Raw genomic sequence first — 5,992 nt, 5'->3', positions numbered from 1 at the left:
AGAACCTCCTCAGTGCATTGAACAGACTGGATGTAGACATGGATTAAATGAGCTCTATGTGGACAGCCCGTGTGGACATATACATGTACAGATCACTGCACAGCGTTTGGTCTCTGCACGGCCTCCTCTTGTGCGCCCTGTTACAGCTCTCCACAAGCCAAAGACATCGAGTCCAGTATTTGTTAACGAAGGTTCTCGAGCAAGTCTCTTAGCGGGTAAGTCTGCCATTTTATGACACTTTAAGCATCCTCTAATCTTGTGGCATATTACACATTTGTGTAGGACACTAGATACAAGACGTTTGCTTCCAATGATCCGTAATCCCGAAGCACGGATTGCTCCCCCTTGTAATTTGATGTCCCTGGTGTGCCACATGCTCGTTATAAAATCTCACAAGAAGGGTGGCGATGTGGTGATAGTGTGGGAGTATAAGAGGGTGTTTTTCCTCTCTTGATATGCTTGCCAAGACTTGGCGACCCCCTATTCTGAGTAATCCGTTCTCATCCATAGTGGGGTTGAGCTTTTTTAGTGGGCTTTGCTTTGGTATCGTCTGCTGTCTTACAATACATCTGTATTCTTTGAAAACTTCTTGCTGTACAGGTCCAATTATCAAATTTTTGGCTTTGGCCATTTCTGTGGTGCTACACAGCTCTCCAAAACTTTGCCATCCTTTGTGACCTGCATAGTCTGGACCTTGTAAGGATATGGCAACATGGATGAGTCTGGCCATAGTGTGACTAAGTGCTCTCCAACTTGACAAACACAAGAAGCAATGAGAGCCTAGTTGCACCTCAGTCTTTATGGCTGTGATATCAGGACGGATTTCTTCATCACTCTCTGGATCTACAAGAGCAAAGGTGTTTGTTTCAGGGGACACATCCATACTGTTCTCATACCGATTGAAAGATGGGCCTGAGAGCCAACTTTTTCTTGAAGGAGGCTTGCTTTTGTGAACCTGGTGGCATGATCGGCAGGGTTCTTCTCAGTTGAGATGTAGCACCATTATCAGGATGTGTAGCTCTTCTGATAAGAGACACTCAGTGGCCAACACAGCAGCACATAACTCAAGCCGCGGAACTGTATGTGTGGGTTTTGGTGCTAATTTGGACTTTCCCATTATAAATCCAACATGATGCTGTCCTTCAAGGTCACAGGCTTTCAGGTAGGTCACAGCTCCTACTGCCATCATGGAAGCATCTGAAAAGATGCATAGTTCTTTTCTTAGTGTGGATGACAATGATACTGAAAGGTAACACCCCCGAATCTTGAGATGCTCAAGAGCCTCCAGCAATTCCTTCCAGAGGTTCCACTCTTCTTCCTTTTCTTCAGGGACATCCAGGAACCGTTTGTCTTCCACAGACAGTGCTGGCTTGTCATCGTCTTTTGTCCGCTCAAACACAATGTCCAAGGCCATCTGTGTTCACGGCGAGGCTTACATCTTTCATACAGGCTGAGGAGCGTAAACCCAGGGGCTGTGTTGTGTCACAAGTTTTCCTTTACTTGGAGACGGTTTGGACAAGGGCTGAGGACGGACACATTGCCATTACAGAGAATGTTTGCTTTGCTTGTTTTTTTTTAGGATATATGTGTTAGTTTGAATGTATGTGTTCTTGTAGTTCTTGAGTGTGCTTTTGTATGTATATGTCGCAGTGCTGTGGGCTGGGGGAAACAGCATTTTGTTTCACTTCATGTGTGCAAGTGCATGAGGTGAAATGACAAAGTGTTCCTTCCTGAAAACATTTATGTTCTTTGACCCATGGACTGCTCCTAAGCAAGCTTCCCCTACGATGACCCATCCTAGGTCAAAACGCTGGCTGTAAGGAGAATTATGGGGCCTATTTATCTGCTCACATACTTTGTGCACTCTCAAAATATCTCAGCCTAGGAGCAAAAGTATAGCAGCATGAGGGTCTACAGTGGGGATATTCTCTGCAACTGGCCTTAGGTGTGGATGATGTAGAGCAATGTCAGGACTAGGGACCTCGGACCTGTTGTCAGGAATCATGTCACACTCGATTAAGGTAGGTAGAGGAAGCTGCAGTTTTCCACCAAGGGGTTCAATCACAAAGTTGACAGCTCTTCGACCTGATGTCTTGTTTGTCCCTGAACAAGTCTTCAGTGTGTAGGGACTGGTGCTTGTTTCCATGCCAAAGATATTAAAAAAAACCTCAGTCTTGGCTAATGACTGGTTACTCTGTTCGTCTAAAACTGCATAAGTCCTCGCAGCTTTCTCTTTTTGCCCTGCAGAATATGCAGGGCAAGTCTTGGAGCATGAGCGTGGACTGCGAACATCAGCCTTGCCGTAGATTTCTGTACACTTGGTGGTAACAGGGCTGGATGTGTCATCAATCTATTCCCCGCCATCCCCTTTGTCTGCTATTAAAGCTGCTGTGGTCAGAGCAGGTGGGCCTGGATGCAAGGCGGCAATGTGCTTCTCATGCACTCCAAGCACTTGATCGGCTTTTAGCAGTCTCTGGTGACATGCTGTGTTGACACCTAAAGCAGATCTTGTTTTCCTTAAGAAAGGTCTTGCGCTCTTCTATAGGCTTATTTCTGAAGCGCCTACATTTTTTCAGTGGGTATGGTCTTTTGTGTATTGGACATTGTCACTCAGCACTGTCGGCCTTCTTCTCTGTACTGTGTGCTGTGTTAATTCTGATGGAACATCTGTTTTGTGCACCAACACAGAAGTCTTGTTGTGTCTCACAGGTTTATCTGCTTTACAAAACTGGCTGTTGGTTGCAGAGATGAAGAAACTTGGGTTGTTTCGAATCTTGGCCTGATGTCTGATAAACTTGTAGAAAACAGCAAACAGCGAGAATGCCACATTGAACTCCTCTTTGTATCTGGACCCTTGGGTTACCCATTTCTCTTGCAGACTGGGTGGGAGCTTCTCCACTATCGGTTCCTCCCCACTTGCCGTGTCCAGATATGCAAGGCCAGGGAGATAGCCCTCCACTTTTGCACATTCCAGCTCCAGAAGAATATCACCCAGCTCTCTGAGTTTGGTGTTGTCTTTATTATTTAGCCTGGGGAAATCTTCTAGTTTCATCAGCAGCATGTTCTCAACTATCTCTGTTGTTCCATAGCATTCCTCCAGTCGTTGCCACGCCATTGCCAATCCTGATACAGGTTTCATGACATGCACAGAGCGAATTCTTTTCACATGTTCTGTTGACTCAGGTCCTAACTAATTAATCATTAAATCCAGTTCTTCTCTGGCAGTCAACTCTAGATCCTTAGCAATACTCTGAAAAGAAGCTTTCCATGCCCAATAATTTTCAGGATGATCGTCAAACTTCAGAAAACTAGAGCTCACAATCGCTCTGTGAACTAGGTACTTTGTGACATCTTGCACAGCTTTGGTCTCAGAAAAGAGCTCGTTTTCTCTCTTGATAAAGTTCTGTGACTGGTCGTGAAAATACACCTGACTCACAGAGATGTTCCTTGATGGCTCCTCTATTCTATCTTTAAGCTCAGCAGCACTAGGTTGACCGACAGCTTGTCCACCATGATGAGGAGCCGAATTATGTCTGGTGGGTCTGAGAGAGTCTTCTAGGTCTATATTAAATTGTATTTTAACCAAGTAAGGCTGCGAGTGCTTTTGGACATACTCACTTGTATGTTTAGCTGCAGTTAGAGGTGTCTCTTGAACTTGTGGCCCTTCTGAGCATTCACCGCCTTCTATGTCCTCCGCTTCGTCATAGACAGCAGCCTCGGCATTTGCAGCAGCAGCTTCATGGCTTTGAAGAAGGTGTAAACGTGCCTCTAGTTCGGCTTTCTGTCTCATCACCGCTGCTTCCTGTTCAGCAAAGGATCAATTGAGTTTGAGCTGCCTGTGCCTTTGCACGGGCCCTGATAGCAGCGGAACTTGCAGAAGACTGCTTGCTCCTTTTTGATGATCTAGAACTTATGGATTTACTGTCGGTAATTTGTGGAAGTTTCCTTTCCTCTGACTGTTCCACTCTTTGTTCTGGCTGATCACTATCCTCGGGTTGTGGTTGTGATTGTGATGTGAGCTGGTACTGTTTTCCTGAGCGAAGACTCGTGGTTGGTGTACAATGTTCTCCCGTGCTTGCCGGAGCCCGCTGTGCTCTCGTCTCTTCACGGTGCTGTCCTCACAGGGCTGTCCTCACGGTGCTGTCCTCACGGTGCTGTCCTCACGGTGTTGTCCTCACGGTACTGTCCTCACGGTGCTGTCCTCACGGTGCTGTCCTCACGGTGTTGTCCTCACGGTGCTGTCCTCACGGTGTTGTCCTCACGGTGTTGTCCTCACGGTGTTGTCCTCACGGTGCTGTCCTCACGGTGCTGTCCTCACGGTGTTGTCCTCACGGTGCTGTCCTCACGGTGCTGCCCTCACGGTTCTGTCCTCACGGTGTTGTCCTCACGGTGCTGTCCTCACGGTGCTGTCCTCACGGTGTTGTCCTCACGGTGCTGTCCTCACGGTGTTGTCCTCACAGTGCTGTCCTCACGGTGCTGTCCTCACGGTTCTGTCCTCACGGTGCTGTCCTCCCGGTGCTGTCCTCACAGTGCTGTCCTCACGGTGCTGTCCTCATGGTGCTGTCCTCCCGGTGCTGTCCTCACAGTGCTGTCCTCACGGTGCTGTCCTCCCGGTGCTGTCCTCACAGTATTGTCCTCACGGTGCTGTCCTCATGGTGCTGTCCTCACGGTGCTGTCCTCACAGTGCGTCACTATCTTGCAGAGCTAGACAGCTAGCGAACAACTAAGCATTCTCCAATAAAGACCACGGCGTGGCTTCTCTTGATTTTCTTTGTTGTAAAACTGAAAATACACACAGAACAAATGCGCACATCATTACACACGACTTAAACCATAACAGAATTCCATTAAACTGAGGATTTACGTGACAACCAGCTTATGCTAACAGTCTGAACAGCACATGCTAACATGAGTGTAGCTTATGAGCAAAGACCACGGATTAACATCCACATTTTGTTTAGTGCTGGGCATAATTCAACAACTTATAAAGACGATACCTACAGACGAACCGTCTCCAGGGCTCTGCGTGTAAGGACATGTGTCTTTAACCACGAAGCACGCCCACGTTCGCCGACTCGCTATGAACTGAAACGAAACTGAATGCCCCGCTAATGTGTGCAACAGTGCCGCAAATCGCCCGCAGAGGGCAGTATAACAACAAATCTCAACACAAAATTAGGTAACACTTTAGTATGGGGAACAAATTCTAAGTAACAAAAACTTAATTACTAGTGAATTAGTAATGATCAAGATGTCACTTTAGTATGAGGAACATATTCTAAGTAACAAAAACTTAATTACTAGTGAATTAGTAATGATCAAGATGTCACTTTAGTATGGGGAACATATTCTAAGTAACAGAAACTTAATTGAGAGTAATGTAACACTATGAACACTTGTAATGTTGTGTGTTGTTATGTAAGAACAGACCATATTCATTAAGTGTTGGTAAGGGAGAATAACTCTTCTTGTGGTACTACCACCTTATAAAGGCCATACTAAACAAAGCATATTGAGATGGTGCTACTAATAAGCAATACTTCTGAGGTTATAGAGGGGAAACTCATAGTTAATGGCTTACTGGTTGTATAATAAGGCCATGCAGAATAAGGCATTAATGAGTACGTAATAATGACCAATTAAGAGCCAACATGTTGCTAATTTGCATGCTAATAAGCACCTAATTAATGGTGACTATGTTCCCCATACTAAAGCGTTACCAAATCACGATTTAACGGAAAAGGCGTCACAGTAAGGGTTGTAAAGATTGGAGTAAAAGATTCCATATTTTCAATTACCCTAAGAGCCAAACGCTTATTTTCCTCTGTAATTAAGACTCCTCGGTTATGTGTATAAATGTCCCTCTGTTTCATACCGTCACATGAGTCGCACTGGGCCTCTAAGTGCGTGTGCAGTGTGATCAGTGCTCGTAGCTGTGCGTCTTTTCATCAACCTGCTGTTAAAGCTGTGGTTTACCAGTGTCTAACTTAAG

Source organism: Lampris incognitus, chromosome 16, assembly GCF_029633865.1.
Source record: "Lampris incognitus isolate fLamInc1 chromosome 16, fLamInc1.hap2, whole genome shotgun sequence".
Lineage (NCBI taxonomy): Eukaryota > Metazoa > Chordata > Actinopteri > Lampriformes > Lampridae > Lampris > Lampris incognitus.
Note: the sequence above shows the minus strand (reverse complement) of the source record.